General features: G+C 42.5%; 1 protein-coding gene across 4 annotated transcripts in view; it reads right to left on the minus strand.

The window, feature by feature from the left end:
- The window catches only part of LOC149180987 (uncharacterized), a 335,201-nt gene that overhangs the window by 156,637 nt on the left and 159,981 nt on the right, over positions 1 to 18,583 (minus strand). The gene's annotated exons all lie outside the window — the stretch shown is intronic.

Here is an 18,583-nt window from a genome sequence, read left to right on the forward strand (position 1 = left end):
AAAATTCTCCTTCTAAGGGTTGATTATTGTGATATTCTGATGTAAAAGTGTGTCTAGAAATATTTTGGGTGAACTGTTCCTCATAATTAGAACACCATTAGCAAAATATTTTTTAGACAGGAAAATATTTAATCCCCTCTTGAGCCTTTTTATTTATTTTCTGGCAAAAATAAAAGAAATTAACTATGAAACCGGATTCGTCCCCCAGGGCCCACGAATCACGAATCTAGCAAATCAGACATGATTCGTCCTGATTCGTGTCCGAAAATCAGACACGATTGAATCTGGATCGTGTCCTGATTGGGTCACGCTGTGTCCCAATTTTCGGACACGAATCCAAAAAAAGCAACCCACGCGGCGTTAAAAAAGTGACTTCGCTGCCTTTTCTTTTCACTTTCACTTGTCTATTTTGTTGTGGGTTTGTTGTGGGTGTTTTGGAGCAAGGAGCAAAGAGTGTGGGAGTGTTTTCAAGGAGATTCAAGCAACAGGTAAGTGCATTTGCTCTCTATTTTTTTTGCATTTTTATTACAGCAGTTTGCATATGCATTGCTTATACAAATTTGTTCATTTTTGTTTTACTTTTTTTACAGAATTCATGGCTCAATCAAGGGCAACAGGGAAGGGGCAAAGGAAGTGAAAGAATGTCCCCATTGGAGATGCCCCTCCTCTCCCAATTTCATCAGAGTCTGCTGCAAGTATTCCCTCTATTGCAAGTAATGTTGAGGGAAGACTTCCTTCCCAATGTAACATTGAGAAATATCCCTTGTGGAAATATGTCACAAGAGAGCAAGGGCCACCCAGCAAGGTGAAGGGGGGAGGCAATGTGAGTTGGAAATAAAAATATTGCCACAATACTTTCAGGAGCACATATTTCCATGTGAAAGGTCATTTGTTGGCTTTACCACGTTGTGGAATTGGAGCTTGTGCAAATGTACCTTTACCAAAGAGGAAAGAAATGCTAAGAGAGTCCAATGTTGTTATGGCAAATGTGGTGCAAAATAAAATATAAAAATACCAAGAATGATGACCCCCTTCCATTCTTGAGAAAAAACAGCAACAAATTCCCATTTGAGAGTTCTGGTGGGGGGCAAGCAGCAAAAAGAAAGGCAATTTCACTTGATCCAAAGGATAAGATTTTTCAGAAGGAGAAACGGGAAGAGCTTGATCTCACCATTGCCTTCTTTTTCTATCAAAACTTCATATCCTTTAATGTTGCACGCTCACCTCTATTTATTGAGATATGCTAAGCTCTAACTCAAGGGGCTCCACCAGGGTATGTACCTCCTAGGTTTGAGAAGCTTAGAACCACATTGTTGACGAAAGCAAAAAAAGAGGTGGAAAAAATGCTTGAGCCTATTAGAGCATCATGGCCAACATCTAGGGTTAGCATTGTTTCTGATGGATGGACAGATCCAGGACGACACCCACTCATCAACTTCATGATGTCTTCCTTGAATGGTCTGGTTTTCTTGAAAGTAGTGGATGCACTTGGACAACACAAAGATGCACAATATATGGGTGAGTTGTTTATTAAAGTTATTGAAGATGTAGGTGTTGATTCTTGTGTGCAAATCATTACAGATAATGCACATGTTTGCAAGGTTGTTGGCATGATTGTGGAAGCTAAACATCCGCAAGTGTTTTGGACACCTTGCATTCTCCATTCATTGAACTTACCACTAAAATCCATTGCTTCTGATGTGCTTTGGATTGGTAACATTATTGAGGATGCATGGCATATCCATAACTTTGTACAAAATCATACAAATGCCCTCACTATCTACAAGGAGTACAGCAATCTATCATTGTTGAAGATTGCAGATACATGGATTGCCTCTCCATTCATCATGTTGAAGAGGTTACGGGATGTCAAGACCGCTCTTGGGGCCATGGTTATTTCAGAGTTTTGGTCTTTTTGGAGAAAGTGTAACGTCCCAAATGAGAAAAATTTGAAACAAGCTCTTCACATAAAATTTGTCATACATTTAATAGAAGATTGCCATGTAAAAATAGGCAAATAAAGCACCGCAATCTCATAACACAATGAACAGGAGATCCTCGACTTTATTATATTAGAAGAACTAGGGTTTACATGCAAATACAACACATATAGCTAAGATCAATGGCCTCAGACAAATCTACAATAACGCTGCAATCGGCCTCCAAAACAAACTAAAAGACCAATACACTGCAACCTGTGAACCCTAAATGGATTCACCAAGGGAAGAGATGGGTGCTTGCCCACTCTCACTGAATCACCTGAGGGTTTCCGTCCTGGAGCTACTGCTAGAGTAGAGAACCGAGTTCTCAACCTCACATACAAGAAACAATATCAAAACCAAGATGTCCCAAATGATCTTCTCCTCCTCTTTTTATAGATCTGATGGATAGATCTCCAATCCTCTAGAAGCATCTTATTTTATTATTTTATTATTATTCTACAAGCTCCTCCATTGAATTTATCTTAAATGACCCCTTTTATTTTATTTTATTTTACTTAAGTCACTTTTGGCCCATTTCCTCTAATTAATTATTTTTCCTTAATTAAATGACTAATTAAAGTCATTTTTAACTAAGGAAAATGGTAAATCGCCCACCATACTCTCTTCGGCCACTGGAAGTCACTTCTCAGCATCCCACCATGTAGATCTTCTTGATCTGGCTCTAATGAGCTATTACACTGAGGTGTTCCATCAATTAATCTCCCCAGAATGCCACCTCGAGCATAATTAATTAAGTTATGCCGATAATAACCTCGTTTTACGGGAATTATCAGAAAGTCACGGAACCAAAAACAAGATGTGCGAAACTTCTCATAATGATGAATCTGTCGAGCGAATTCCATCAAACCCCATAAAAACTCCTCAAGACTCCATCGGAACCCCTGATGACATAAACCTGCTCCACTGACCTGGCCATCCCCTGCCTTGGAAATCCACCTTGGTTGTACTATGAAGAAGAATAAAAATGGGGACATTACGGTCCTCCCGTCCCAAGATTGCTTGCCCTCAAGCAATCCAAATTTGTGGACCAATCTGGTGGCCCAACGCAATTGAGACCCAATGCTCGAATCCCATACAAACCACTAGTCCACGTCACGCCTCCAAGCTATCGAAACATGATTAGATCCTCCAATACTTGGATTCCATGTCTGACTCAACCTGTTACTAGTAGATCCACCTGGATCCCAATGCCACCAAGAAGGAGCATCAATGCTCCATGGCTCTTGTTGTGCTATAGCTCCTACTATGAATAATGCCCCACCATGTACCAGCTCATCACCTCCCTCCAATCCAACTTCAGGCATAGGCCAAGGTCATTCCCACTCTGCTGATGCAAGGCTAATGCTATGGAAACACTGGTGAACTGTTGGTCCACCTCCCGCTGCTCACTGAAGCATATAGTAACCTCCTCCTCTAAATGCCCCTATTGTACTATGCACCAAACTAAGGTTGATACTCCATCAAAAGGATACCAACTTATGATCTCCCGCCAATCTAATGTATGGACACCTGTGCAAGGGATACGTCTGCTATGCTGAAACTAGTCCATGCTCAACTCCTGAGGCTCTACCCGGTCAATCAAAACATGTCCGAGAAATTTTGCCTTCCTCCCTCTAGTGGGAAGAAGTGGGCACATTGTGCTGCAAGCCCTATCTATATACTCTTAGAGAGGGCTGCTCCCTGAAAGTCCTGCAGCTCTGCCAGCTGTCTGTGCATCTACCCGCACCTCATTAGTGGGTCGACCCAAAGATGGATGTGCCACCATCTCCAACAGCTCTTGCCATCTACTAGCCTCCTACAAAACTACCCTATCAATCATCTCATGGGAGAAAGTGTCTGCAAATACTGCCTCCCTGGAGGTTGCCTGCACATCTGTCTGCTCCTCGTCAATGGTTGGCCCCAAAGGTGTCTGCTCATCCTCCATCATGGGCTCAACATGAGCCACTAGTTGACTCTCCAACACTGGCTCATCCCGCACATTGTGCATATTGTCCTCCTCATGTCCTTGCACCTCTCAGTGATCTTCATGTTGGGCCACCACCAATGGCTCATTTCTCAAATCTTCCTGAATGTCTTCTCCTGGGCTTTCTTAATGCATGGAATCAAATTGTTGCTCACCATCTATAATCACCAAACATAGAGGCATAGGTAGGTTGTTATCACACAACTGTTCATGCTCCTCAAAGGTGTTTTCATGCAAGTTAAAGCATTTTACGTGTAGCTCCTGCTCAAACGTGGGCCCTTCATTTCTTTTTTGACTTGAGTTTTTGTCATTCCTCGCTCTTCTTTAGTTTTTGCTTCTCTGTCAATTTTACATGTGTGATCTGGTGTCCAAGCTCCTTGACACGTGAAGCAGATATGATCTCTCCTCATTTGATTTCGGTTCTTCTTTGGGATCTCTTGAGACTGCTTCTGCTTTGGTTCCTCATCCTTCCCAAATCTGAACCCTCCCAGAAATATTCTCATAAAATTTCTCCTGGTGACAGGGTCAACATTAAGGGCTACGACTTGCCTCAGTGACTCATCCATGAGCCAATAAATTTTAAAATTGCAAGCTCCCCTTAATGTTGTTGCAAAGGCCCAACAAAATAACCCAGATAACTAATTCGCATTGCCCAGAAATTATGTTGTTGCTATTGAAGATGAACTGGTGCTTTTGCCCTCAATACTACAAAAATTTTGAAAATTTAACCTAAGGCCCCTCACACAAAACCCATAAAAACCCAGAAATGGTTTGGCTTAAATCCAAGCCAAGATTAAATTCACCAAATGGTGTGAATTACCCAGTTCACTTATAAAATAAAATGATGAAGGAAAACTGATTTACAGCCCACATACTACCCAAAAAATTCTGAAATTTTAACCACAATCTCCTCTCATAAAACCCAACAAAATTTTGGGTAGATTCCAGAAGATACAGAAAGCCCCAATTTAGTGCAAGTTTCCTACTCTGCCCAACTCTACACACTACTCAAAATAAAATAAATTAATATCACAATGCTCGACCTTTTCAATCCATCAAATTCACTGAAAAATCACTAGCAACAACAATCTTGAATAAACCCTTGAATACTTAAAACTAAAAACCTGAACCTGCAGGTTGAACCAAGTTCGATGCTCTGATACCACTGTAATGTCCCAAATGAGAAAAAATTGGAACAAGCTCTTCACATAAAAACTTTCATACATTTAACAGAAGATTGCCATGTAAAAATAGGCAAATAAAGCACCGCAATCTCATAACACAATGAACAGGAGATCCTCAACTTTATTATATTAGAAAAACCAGGGTTTACATGCAAATACCCCACATATAGTTGAGATCAATGGCCTTAGAGAGTTCTACAATAACGCCGCAATCGGCCTCCAGAAGAAACTGCAAAACCAAAACACTGCAACCTATGAACCTTGAATGGATTCACCAAGGGAAGAGATGGGTGCTCGCCCACTCTCACTGAATCACGCAAGGATTTCCGTCATGGGGCAACTGCTGGAGTAGAGAACCGGGTTCTCAACCTCACATACAAGAAACAATATCAAAACCAAGATGTCCTAAATGATGTTCTCCTCCTCTTTTTATAGATCTGATGGATAGATCTCCAAGCCTCTAGAAGCATCTTATTTTATTATTATTCTAGAAGCTCCTCCATTGACTTTATCTTAAGTGACCCCTTTTATTTTATTTTATTTTACTCACGTCACTTTTGGCCCATTTCCTCTAATTAATAATTTTTCCTTAATTAAATGACTAATTAAAGTCATTTTTAACTAAAGAAAATGGTAAATTGCCAACCATATGCTCTTCGGCCACTGGAAGTCACTTCTCAGCATCCCATCATGTAGATCTTCTCGATCCGGTTCTAACGAGCTATTACACTGAGGTGTTCCATCAATTAATCTTCCCGAAATGCCACCTCGAGCATAATTAATTAAGTTATGCCGATAATAACCTCGTTTTACGGGAATTATCAGAAAGTCACGGAACCAAAAACAAGATGTGTGACACTGCTTATAATGATGAATATGCCAAGCGAATGCCATCAGACCCCATAAAAATTCCTCAAAACTCCATCGGAACCCCTGATGACATAAACCTGCTCCACTAACCTGGCCATCCCCTACCTTGGAAATCCACCCTGGTTGTACTATGAAGAAGAATAAAAATGGGGACATTACAGAAAGATGGATCAAGTAGCCTCTAAAAGAGTGAAGGACACAGTGTTAGATGATGCTTGGCGAGAGAGGGCAGATCTACTTATTCAGATCATGGACCCCATCATTTATTTGCTTCGATTTGCAGATACATACCAACCCATCCTAGGAGATGTTTATGACAGATGGGATTCCATGATTGAGTGACTGCCCCAAGTATGAGACATCACTAGAGGACTTCTTCACCACTATACAGGACATTGTTGTCAGCAGATGGGACAAGAATTGCACACCTTTACATTGTTTGGCTCACTCTATTATGAAACCAGCTCAAGAAAAGATAGATCAACGCCTTAGAATTCAGCCTCTTCGAGGGGGCAACCTCTTTTACATTACATAAATGAACAATTCTTGGATGATACAAATGAAAAGACCTCCTTTCTATATATAGGAGTCTAAGGGGTCATAACATAATCAGAGCCGACATAACAATAATAATGTAAGGGCACAATAATAACAATAATGGGCTTCTATGGGGCACAATAGTAACAATATGGGCACTACATGGTACATCAATATAATAAGTGGGTTATACTAATACAATAAGGGGTTACACTAGTAGTATAGGGGCCTAACATGCCCCTCTCCTTCAAAAAGCGTTGCCCTCAACGCTTGAGTAGTTCTTGATGCTTCTGTATAAAATTCTTGTCCTCCCATGTGGAACCTTCAGCGGGTAAGCTCTTCCACTTGATGAGATACTCTGAAATTGATCGATTTCGTAGCTGTCGGGTTCTTGTTTCTGTGACTGCTCTAGGTTCCAATATGATTTTTCCTTCCTCTTCAATTTCTGGAAATATTGTTTGAATTGGGATCTTTTGCAACTTTTGAATAAGTGGCCATACTTCTTCATCCTTCTTCCATTCATCCCTTGCTCTGTTTATCCAATCTATTTGGATAATATAAATAGCACAAAACAATGCTTCCACATCCTCATCCTTGAAGAGTCTTCCCATTCGGTAAGGTCGCCATTTTTTAAGTGCATGTAGTATTGCCAACATTTCCTTCTCATAAATAGCTTGCTTGAGATGTAGCAGTAAAAATACCCAATCACCTACATCAAAACATTTTTCACTACGATGTTTATCTACCTGTTGTTTCGTTTGATTTTGCACCGAAGTGGCGTTATCCTTTAAAAGTTGGAGAACTTGTTGATGATGCTCGATGTGATCTTTCACTGCTTGAACCTTTTTCTTCTTGATATGTCCTTCTATCTCTAGAGTTTGAGGAGTGGTAATTTCTTCCAATCCTTTACAAGATATGGTCGGATTCATTTCTTGATGCTCGATGTGATCTTTCACTTCTTGAACATTTTTCTTCTTGATATGTCCTTCATCTTGATAGTTTGAGGAGTGGTAATTTCGAACAATGAATTACAAGATATGGTTGGATTCATTTCTTCTTTCTCGATATGATCTTTCACTTCTTGCACATTTTTCTTCTTGATATGTCCTTCTATCTTGAGAGTTTGAGGAGTGGTAATTCTTGCCAATGCTTTACAAGATATGGTCTGATTCATTTCTTCTTTCTCTGGGGTGGGGTCCTGGCGTATATCTTCTTGTTTTGATGTTTCTTGATCCTTTTCTTCCTCCTCTTCATATTCTATGTAAAATAATTTCTTCTCAGCACACTTATGACCTTTAGTGCATTTGCTATCACAATTGTAACAAAGCCCTTTTTCTCTTTTTTCTTCCAATTGTTGTGGTGTAACCCTTGTAGGTTGTGGAAGGCTAGGAGAAACAACACTTCCATCTTTATAGTTGTGAGGGGTACACTTCCTGGTTTCCATAATTTTTCTTTCCACTATGTCACAAAGCCCTTTTACTCTTTCCAATTGTTGTGGTGTTGCTCTAAAGAAGGTGTTGCTCTTTGTATCCTCATAATGTTCTATCATTTCCTCCGTGAAAATTGACCACGTAACAAGTTGTTTACGAGAACAAAGCCCTTTGTACCATAAAAATTGATCTGGTTCTAAATATGAAGATGCAATACATACATTTTGTAACAGTTGTACACCATGTATATCAAAATATTGCTCCATCTGAAGTATCCAATTTACCAGATCCTTGCCATCAAACTTCCTCATCTTGCTTTTTCTTGATTTTAGGAGCTCTACCTTGAAACGACTGAAACTTTGTACTTTCAGATCTTTAAGCTTTAAAATTGTGATCTGTAGTAGCCCTCTTCGTCCTCTTTCCAATGCCACCAGTCTGATCCAAATTGGATTCTCCAAGAAAGAGTTATGCACAATCTCCCAAGATGACCTGATTATAGACTAGTTCAGTAGAGCGAACTTGTACGACGTGCCACGAGTCACTGTTTCAACCTTTGGATCTGAAAAATGCATACAAGAAACTACAGTCCATCCTCTTTCTGTACCTTCTTACGAAATTTCAATCCGATCCCCAGAGAGAAAGTTATGACGATTTTCCCCAGGTCACCTGTTTTAAATGTAATTCAGGAGTCTGCAAAAAGACCAACTTCCTCAGATCATATCTCCGCAAATATTGCGCGAAAAGCTCTAAAATTCGGACCCAAGGTTCAGCGCGATTTCTTCTCAAATGGGTTTTTTTTGCGACTTCTGAAACATCACAGAAAAAAAGTTATAGCGAAAATGCCACGATGACCTGTTTGGAGCAGCGAAACCCTAGAATCCAAAGCTCTGATACCAAATGTTATGAAACCAGCTTAAGAAAAGATAGAAAAGATAGATCAACACCTTAGAATTCAGCCTCTTCGAGGGGGCAACCTCCTTTACATTACATAAATGAACAATTCTTGGATGATACAAATGAAAAGACCTCCTTTCTATATATAGGAGTCTAAGAGATCATAACATAATCAGAGCCGACATAACAATAATAATGTAAGGGCACAATAATAACAATAATGGGCTTCTATGGGGCACAATAGTAACAATATGGGCACTACATGGGTACATCAATATAATAAGTGGGTTATACTAATACAATAAGGGGTTACACTAGTAGTATAGGGGCCTAACACACTCATTGAACCCAAAATACTACAGCCATGAGTGGCTGAATGGTGGACCTTCCCACAGATTCCCTCCTCACATGGATGGTGAAATCTCACATGGGAGGAAAGATGCATTCAGGCGGGTTTTTCAGGATAGAGCATCCCTTGATGAGGTGGAGCATGCTTTTGCAAAGTTTTCCACTGGCACTGGTCGATTTGCAGGGTATGATCTTATTAGAGACAGAGGGGCTAAGAAGCCCTATTCTTGGTGGGCAAATAATGGGGCAATAAGCCCTCCTCTATAGCAGTTAGCCATGAGACTCCTCTCTCAAGTGACCTCATCCTCTTGTTGCGAGAGGAATTGGAGCACATATGGGAATTTGTATAGTATCAAGAAGAGCAGGCTTGAGCAGTCTAGGGCAGAGACAATGGTGTATGTGCACCAGTGTTGCACAAAACGGTCCCCCCTCCCAAGGATCCAAACCAGGATCCGCAACCTGTATGGATCCGTGGGGGATCCGCAGTTCGGAATTTCGGAACCGCAGATCGGGCTGGCGAAGACACTTCCTGGAAATTCAGAACCGTGCCAGCCCGATCTGCGAATCTGGATTTTCGAACCACAAATCCAGTGACGGATCCTCCTTAGATCCACGACAGATCAGGCACAGATCCCAAGCAGATCCGAAGGGAGACAGGCAGTTCCACTGGGTTTCGTAGGGTTCTAAATATTTTATTATTATTTTTTCATTGACTTAATTTGGGTTGGGGCTTCTCGGACGCTCCCAAGGTGCTCCCTTGATGCTTCCTAGATGCTCCCTCATGGTAATGTTAAATTTAAAGTAAAAGTGACATTCTCCTTTATTTTTCATTTTCATCCTTTTACTTAAATTTTTAACATTACCGTGAAATGACTCAGGATGTTTGAGAGTGGTTCCAGCCTCATTGTAATTCATATGGAGAAAATAGAATTTCATATCCTATTCAAAATTCAGCAGACTTAACAGTTTTCAGGAATTCAGGATCAATGGGATTGTGGCATTTTATTAGATTATATCATGTATGAAGGTATGTGATTAGAATTTAATCAAGAGCTCCAAGCCCTATATGTACCCTAGTGTTGGTGGTGTTAATTATTGAACTCCTTCGTCATGGCCTTAGCAAAAAATTACCTTTCAATCAAGTCAAAATCATCGATCAAGCATATTAAACTTTTTCTACCATATTTTAAGTCTTGGATTAGGTAGTTTGACCAAAATTAGGCAATGTTGACTAATATCACTAGACAATCGAGGTAGAGGCAAAGGCTCGACAAGAGGAGAAGAATCTAGATTCTAGATGGTTGATGCATCTAAATGGTTGATGCTCGAATAATTAATCATTAATGTACAATGGAGGTTATATCTATCTTGATTTATGTAAAAATATGCATGCTTCCATATCTTCTACAACTAATTTGGTATTTTGGAATTTTTTTTTAATATACATGCAAAAAAATATAAAAAAAAATTTATATATATATAGTAGACGCTTCACTTCCTAGATTTTTGGGAAATGATGCTTCCGCGTCCCCGCTTCGTGCAACATTGATGTGCACACCAACCCTCGTCTTATTTACAGGCAGAGGGATGATTGGTTGAAGGGAAAGACAAAGATGTGGGATGTCTTTCCTGATGATATGGGTCTGGACAGTAGTGTTAAGTTGGCATTGGCCAACTTGGATCTCAATGATCCAATGCTAGACCCTGTCCAATTTGATGATGGTGATATTGTAGAGGGGTCATCCTCCACACCAGCACATACAGAGATGACTTTGGATACAGAGGAGGAGGATGCAGCAGAGGAGAGCAATGGTAACCATGATGATCAGGACAGCGATGCTAATTTTGATGATGACTATGAGGATTGATGTCTCATGAGTCATGAGCTACCTACTGTCTTGTGTAATGTTCCAAACTAGGAAAAATAGTGCTATGCAAAGCAAACAATAAAAACAACACCATAAAATTGAAACATTCAGTGCACACCCATAAAAAGTCCAGGAATAACCAACAACTGAGCTATTTTATTATAATCTGGGAGAAAAGTACAATAATGTGGAAGTGGTGCATCTGGGCTTGCCTCAATGGCAAGCATGATCAAGCCCAGGTGGTAATATGTCAAGCCCAGATGGCACAAATAACTGTTGCAATGATGCCCTGCGCTACCCTTGTGAAACTGTGTTGTCTACTGCAAAGATGTTGCTGGAAATTCCACCTCCAATACTCAGAAAATTACAGGAAATTAACACCGGCCTCTCCACCAAATACCCAGAATAACCCACGAAGGAATTGGCCAAATGTTGACCTCGGAATTTTGGCCCAAATTCCCCTTAACTCCTCTAGTTGCTGGTTGAGTTGGGACCCCTGTTTGACCCCTTAGATCTGCCCAAAAAATTCTATAAAATTAGGAGTGTGATCCTTGCCCAAAATCCACAAAACCCAGAAAGGGTTTCCCTTGGTTCCAACCTTCAAAAATTGACCCTTCACAGCTTGGTCGTCCTCCAATTTCGAATTCTTTTGTTGTGACTGATCGTGTCAATCTTTGCTCTCCCAACTCCAGCAATCCTCCTCAAATGGCCCTCCAAATGATCTCCCAGCCTCCCAACTCCAAACTCCCTCGGATGGTGCTTCCCCAAAGAGTCTCACTCCAATGACTGCGTAGTCATGGAGGAGATGATGTAGTCCTGCGTGTGATGAAATGAGAGCTATTTGTAGGATGGCACTCTTGTCTATAGCTGCCCTCTAGACTCTTGGAAATGATGAAGGATGCTCATGTCTGCCCAACTTCCCGGAGTGCCTCATGCTGTGATTACGCAATCCCTGCATTGTTGTTACTCCACCTGTTGTTGGTACTCGACTTACAACTGTTGTAACTCGTCTCCCTGTTGTTGCTACGAACTGAGATGAAGAAAAACTCCCTTCAAGGGCTGGCACTCGAAGTCCACCGAAGCAAGGTTGAGATCTCCGCTTGAAGACACTCGTGTGCTAAACAGCACAGTAACCGGGCTATGCAGCTCTAGCAACTAAGATTGAGTTCAATATGTCAAAAGATACCAAATGAGGTTGAACCTCCTCTATTTATAATTCATGGGCCTTTTTTCCCATGTGGTCCCCCTCCATCTAGCAATTCGACTTTCCCTCCTTAGTCATTCGAACTTTCATCTAAGGTGGTGCGTATTTCCTCATGTGGGTGGTATCCACGCTATGCCAACAAAACATTGCGGCCCCTTTTTCCTTCCTAAGTCTTTTCCAAAAATCACATGGGTCCCATGGCCTCCAAAATTGTCAAAACAAAAAAGAAACCCGTAACAATTTAATTTCGAAAGGGACATTACAGTCCTCCCCTCCCAAATGTTGCTTGTCCCCAAGCAACTTCAGCACCAGATGCTCACGTATGTGTTCACCCTCCCAGGTGGCATCCTCATCCGACAAGTTCCTCCAATGCACCAAAAATCGCTTGTCCTCCAACAATGCCTGAACAAGCACCTCTTCTGTCTACTGATTACCCTTATAGCCATTAGTAATATCGAGGTCCCAAACATGTCGCTGAGTCATCCTAGGTCCCTGCACTGTCCTGACATGAAAGAATCCCTCAATACCAGGATCCCAATCCATCTTGTCCCACCTGAAGCTCCCCTCGCTCCACTCACTATCCTGTCCGGTATAAATACCAGAAGTCCCCCACGCCATCAGTGACTCGCTAAAGCCCAAAGGAAGACCTGAGTGACCTCCCCCTGTTGCAGTCAACCAACCCCTAATGGTCGCTGAGCTGTCTAGACTCTAATATGGTGATGTCCAGGTCCCATGCTAGCCATAGAAGGTTCCACCATGTTGTCGTTGCACCACTCTGGCTCTAGCTGACTGCATACCGTGCATACAATGTATTCTCTTCTCCTGGAACTCGATGGTGGAATACTGAAAGAGGCGAGACACATCCCGCATCGACATCTCCATGACGCCAAAGTCTACCCATCTAAATCTAACTCTAAACCAGTGCAGCCACAAAGAAAGCCTACCTCGCCATCCGATGAAGGCCATTGTGTACCCCATGTGCCAATCCTAGATTGAACTAGACCACTCCCTGCCATGACTCCGACCATCAAGAGATAGAGTGATCTATCAATCAACCAAATCCATGCATCCCCTAGTTGGACCTGCTACAACATAGCTCTGACAACTACACAAATCCATCCATGCCTCATCTCTTCCCTGCATGTGATCAATATATAGGCTCCATATATCTGGGGCTAATCTGATACATGCTAATCTTCCCTATGCCTACCACTGTGTAGTATCGATGATCGCTAGAAGCACGTGTGCCGAATAACTACCCCCTGAATGCAACCAAAAGATGGGTATCCGATACTCATAATCAACTCAAGGTATGTGGATCCCTCTTGTCCCTGCCAACCATCTCCCCTAGGTTTGCCATCCGCCCTCTCGATAATGTGCCAATATAAGGTTTGGAGCCCGAACACATACTGGGAAACTACCTCAGTCGTACCCGGTATCCTCTGCTCATGCTTGGTCCCGACATGCCCTGAGAAAAGAGTGACACATGTCTCCCTCGTGACTAGCTCCCTAGATGTAGGCTCAGTGATGAACGATATGCCACCCCTGCAGATGATCACATCATCCCCCAACCTGTGGCTGTCAATTGACGCACCAACCCAATGCCACTGCTGAAAAGTCTCCCCCCTAGTGCGTTGAGTGTCACCCAAATATCTCGAGTGAGCTCCTCGTCCCATGCTACTCATGCCTAGAGTGCAAAAAGTCGACAGCAAAATCGACTATGCCCGTGAGGGATGTAGAAGAGGATCAAGCGTGTGAGTCCCCACGGATATCATCAAGTATCGCTCATCTGTGTCCCCGTCGATCTTGGGTGAACTACGCCCAAAGGTATGCTTGGTGTTTCCGTCCAAGGGTCTCCCTGGAGGCAACACTCCTAAACCTCGTTGTGAAGCACTATACAGCCCTGCATACCACCAATCATCCCAGTACTCCTGGACATGCCACTATACACCGCGGCCTACCCCTGTACACTGTTGGATACCCTCGATTATGGCTATGTCATCCTATACTGACCTTTGTCACTGTACCTATCACTCCCCGCATGTACTCAATGCGATGTGAGACACTCACACTCTACAGTGCACTTCAACATACTACGACACACCCCCATGTGTCTCCATGCCCATCTGCAGACCACTGCTCCAAGCTAGATGCTTCTACGCATCCCTGAATGAGATGGCCTAAAGTTGTGTCCATATGTGTCGACCCGCATCCAACCCGTATCATCACCTCCATTGTCGCATCACCATGCTCTCGGATGAGGGGACCTCCCCTCCAAGTCCTCCCTAAGGGACCCAAGAAGTGTATCTCCCCAAGTGTCAGCAACGATGCCACTGCTTCTCTGCTCCTTTGTGTCCCACAAAAATGTGAAGAATTCCCAGCTCCATACAAGGCACCGTCTGGTGGTCTACCAATGCCACCTCCTCCGACAAACTCCTGCTAGAGTATGTTGATCACCTAGTGATCCTGTGTACAAGTGCCATACCAAGACAACCAAAAGAGTCTGTCCATAAACTGGTTGGCCATTGGTGCTAACCAGGACTCCCCTAGCGAATGTGCACGCTCAACTGCTAGGTCAATTGTACCATCCAAGTTGTAGTCAACCGACATACCTGGGAAATGATAGGTAGTCCCACCGAGAACCCAATGCCAGTCTGCACTGTCGGTATCCCTAGTGCCTAGAAGCTCCTGCTGAGCTACACCAAGGTCCACTACCATCTCCATAGCCCACTGCATTGGGTGCCAACTCAGAATCTCTCGCCACCCAACCCCAAGAGAGGGATCGAATGAACGAACTCCTGCACATAGAACAACCCCAGCATGTAGGTGTTGCACCCTATGCAACTCAGCTCGTCTCATCTCGCTATCTTGGTCAATATATAAAATCTGACTAGGTAGTTCTATCTCTCTCTATCCAATGGGCTAAGGTAACCTTACAGTGCTGCCAGCCCCATCCATGTATGCCCGAAGAGGGCTGTTCTCATGCTCCAACGTGCAATCCAGCTGCACCAATAGGGAATCCAACCGCTCCCCAACGTGAGCCAATTTGGCCGTGGACTCAGCACAAACCGCTCTCATGCCCTCCAGCTCCTCGTTCTATTGTAGAATAACCACATGCATTAATGCGACCTTCCTTTTTAATGCTAGAAGGTCAGCCTGAAACTGGTGGAACTGTCGTGGGCATCTATCGCTTGTAAACTCGGTCACAACTCTAGATACCTCAGCAACTGTTGGCATCTCCCCCATGGGTGGCTCCTCCTCAATAGATGGCTCTATGTGTGTACGCTCTATCTTCTCCATCAAGGTGTCAACTAGGGCTATCAAAGAGGTCTCTAATAAAGGTGACTCCTGTGCCACATCGAGTATACCGATGTGCTCTTCACCATCCTGTGGGCTCTCAGCATCATGCTCAACCCCTCCTCAAGCTCCTGATATCTAAAGCCGGGTCTCCACCAGCAAAAGCGCCCCCTAATCTCACCCTCTAACTGTCTTTGTCCTGCCTGCTCCTTTTCAGGAGATCTGGTGCCCTAATCTGGTAGACTTTCCCCACATGATGTAGATGGATGCACCCCCACGACCTGCTCACCTCTAACATCTCTGTTGTAAGGGTGAGGATGGGTTTGGTCTACCACCCTCCTCAATTGATCCGACCGCTCATTGTCCCAATGAATTCTCCTCCAAAATTTCTGCATACTAGATTTCCCTTGAGCCATGGGTTTGTCTCTGGTTTCACCCGTCACTTTGCACTCATACCCAAAGCTTTCATGATCTTCTAACTAGTTTCCCACAGCTGGGCCAAGATCATGCTCTGATACCACCGCAATGTTCCAAACTAGGAAAAATAGTGCTATGCAAAGCAAACAATAAAAACAACACCATAAAATTGAAACATTCAGTGCACACCCATAAAAAGTCCAGGAATAACCAACAATTGAGCCATTTTATTATAATCTGGGAGAAAAGTACAATAATGTGGAAGTGGTGCACCTGGGCTTGCCTCAATGGCAAGCGTGATCAAGCCCAGGTGGTAATATGTCAAGCCCAGATGGCACAAATAACTACTGCAATGATGCCCTGCACTGCCCTTGTGAAACTATGATATCTGCTGCAAATATGTTGCTAGAAACCCCACCTCTGGTACTCAAAAAATTACGGGAAATTAACATCGGCCTCTCCACCAAATACCCAGAATAATCCACGAAGGAATTGGCCAAATTTTGCTGGAAACCCCACCTCCGGTGCTCAGAAAATTACGGGAAATTAACCCCGGCCTCTCCACCAAATACCCAGAATAACCCACGAAGGAATTGGCCAAATGTTGACCTCGGAATTTTGGCCCAAATTCCCCTTAGCTCCTCTAGTTGTTGGCTGAGTTGGGACCATTGTTTGACTCCTTAGATCTGCTCAGAAAATTCTATAAAATTAGGAGTTTGATCCTTGCCCAAAACCCTAAAAAACCCAGAAAGAGTTTCCCTTGGTTCCAACCTTCAAAAATTGACCCTTCATAGCTTGGCCCTCTTCCAATTTTGAATTTTGTTGCTGTGACTGATCCCATCAATCTTTGTTCTCCCAAACTCCAACAATCCTCCTCAAATGGCCCTCCAAATGATCTCCCAACTCCAAACTCCCCCGAATGGTGCTGCCCCAAAGAGTCTCACTCCAATGACTGCGTAGTCATGGAGGAGATGACACAGTCATGGAGGAGATGACGCAGTCCTGCATGTGATGAAATGAGAGCTACTTGTAGGATGGCCCTCTTGTCTATAGCTGCTATCTACACTCCTGGAAATGATGAAGGATGCTCATGTCTCCCCAACTTCCCGGAGTGCCTCACGCTATGACTACGCAATCCTTGCACTATTGTTACTCCACCTGTTGTTGGTACTCGACTTACAGTTGTTGTAACTCGTCTCCCTGCTACTGCTACGAACTGAGATGAAGAACTCCCTTCTAGGGCTGGCACTCAAAGTCCACCGAAGCAAGGGTTGAGGTCTCCGCTCAGAGACACTCGTGTGCTAAACAGCACAGTAACCCAACTAAGCAACGCGAGCAACTAAAGATTGAGGTCAATATGTCAAAAGATACCAAATGAGGTTGAGCCTTCTCTATTTATAATTCATGGGCCTATTTTCCCATGTGGGCCCCCTACAACTAGCAATTTGACTTTCCCTCCTTAGTCATTTGAACTTCCCTCTAAGGTGGTGCGTATTTCCTCATGTGGGTGGCCCCCACGCTATGCCAACGAAACATTTTGGCCCCTTTTTCCTTCCTAAGTCTTTTCCAAAAATCACATGGGTCCCATGGCCTCCAAAATTGTCAAAATTGTAGAATAAATAAACCTGTAACAATTTAATTTCGGAAGGACATTACACCTTGAGGCTTGTAGACTTGTAGTTGTTTTGTATTTGCTATTTCTATTTGCCATTGGCATTGCACTACCTATGTAACACATTTTGATTTTGATGACTTAATGAGAAAACTACAGTATCTTTATCTTACTATCTTGTCTTTCTCCTATTGGATCATTGATGAATTGAATATGTATTATCATTTATCATTTATGTCACAATTGCATTTGTATGCATAATGTTAATTTGTCAATCTCACATCTAGATGAAGATCTATGTTTGAAATCGATGGATTTGTATCATTAACGAGAATTTGTGTAAGAAATATCTAATTTTTAAGATATATATATATATATATATATACGTATCCGAACATGTCTGGTTCCGGGGGGTCAATGTGTGCTTATGTGATACTCAAATCCCTATACCCGTCGAATCCTGAATCCTCGTGTCAGGTGACTTAGGAAATTAATTAACCAAAAATTGTCAAAAATAAAATGAAGGGAAAGATTAATAAACCTCCAAGTGGAAAAATCAGTGAGGCTATTTTCAAAGGAAAAAATTCAAGTAAAAGATAAAAGGTTTCATTTCCAAGGCAGGATGGCCCACTCAAAAAATTCGTTGGACATAGAAAGGCTACTTTCCCAGCAATTCGAATTTTTTGGACCAAGCAGTGGATTATTTTGCACAAGTAACGATAATTTTATTTTTTTAAGATTCTCCAGTGGTCCAAAAGTCAAATTTGATCCCTCCAGCCCAGTAAACAAGGAAGATTGAATTCTTTTAGAGATTTGTGCCAGCTAATCAAGAGTTCGAAGTTTTTTACTAGGATCAAGCCATGGATCGAGCTACTAGCCGTTATTTTCCACTTGGAGGGTCTAATCCCTCTCATTTTGTATATAAGAACGCTCTTTAGCTCCTCATGCTAACTTCA

Source organism: Pinus tabuliformis, chromosome 3_2 (genome assembly GCF_031772625.1).
Source record: "Pinus tabuliformis cultivar Carrire ecotype Pingquan chromosome 3_2, CPIR1, whole genome shotgun sequence".
Lineage (NCBI taxonomy): Eukaryota > Viridiplantae > Streptophyta > Pinopsida > Pinales > Pinaceae > Pinus > Pinus tabuliformis.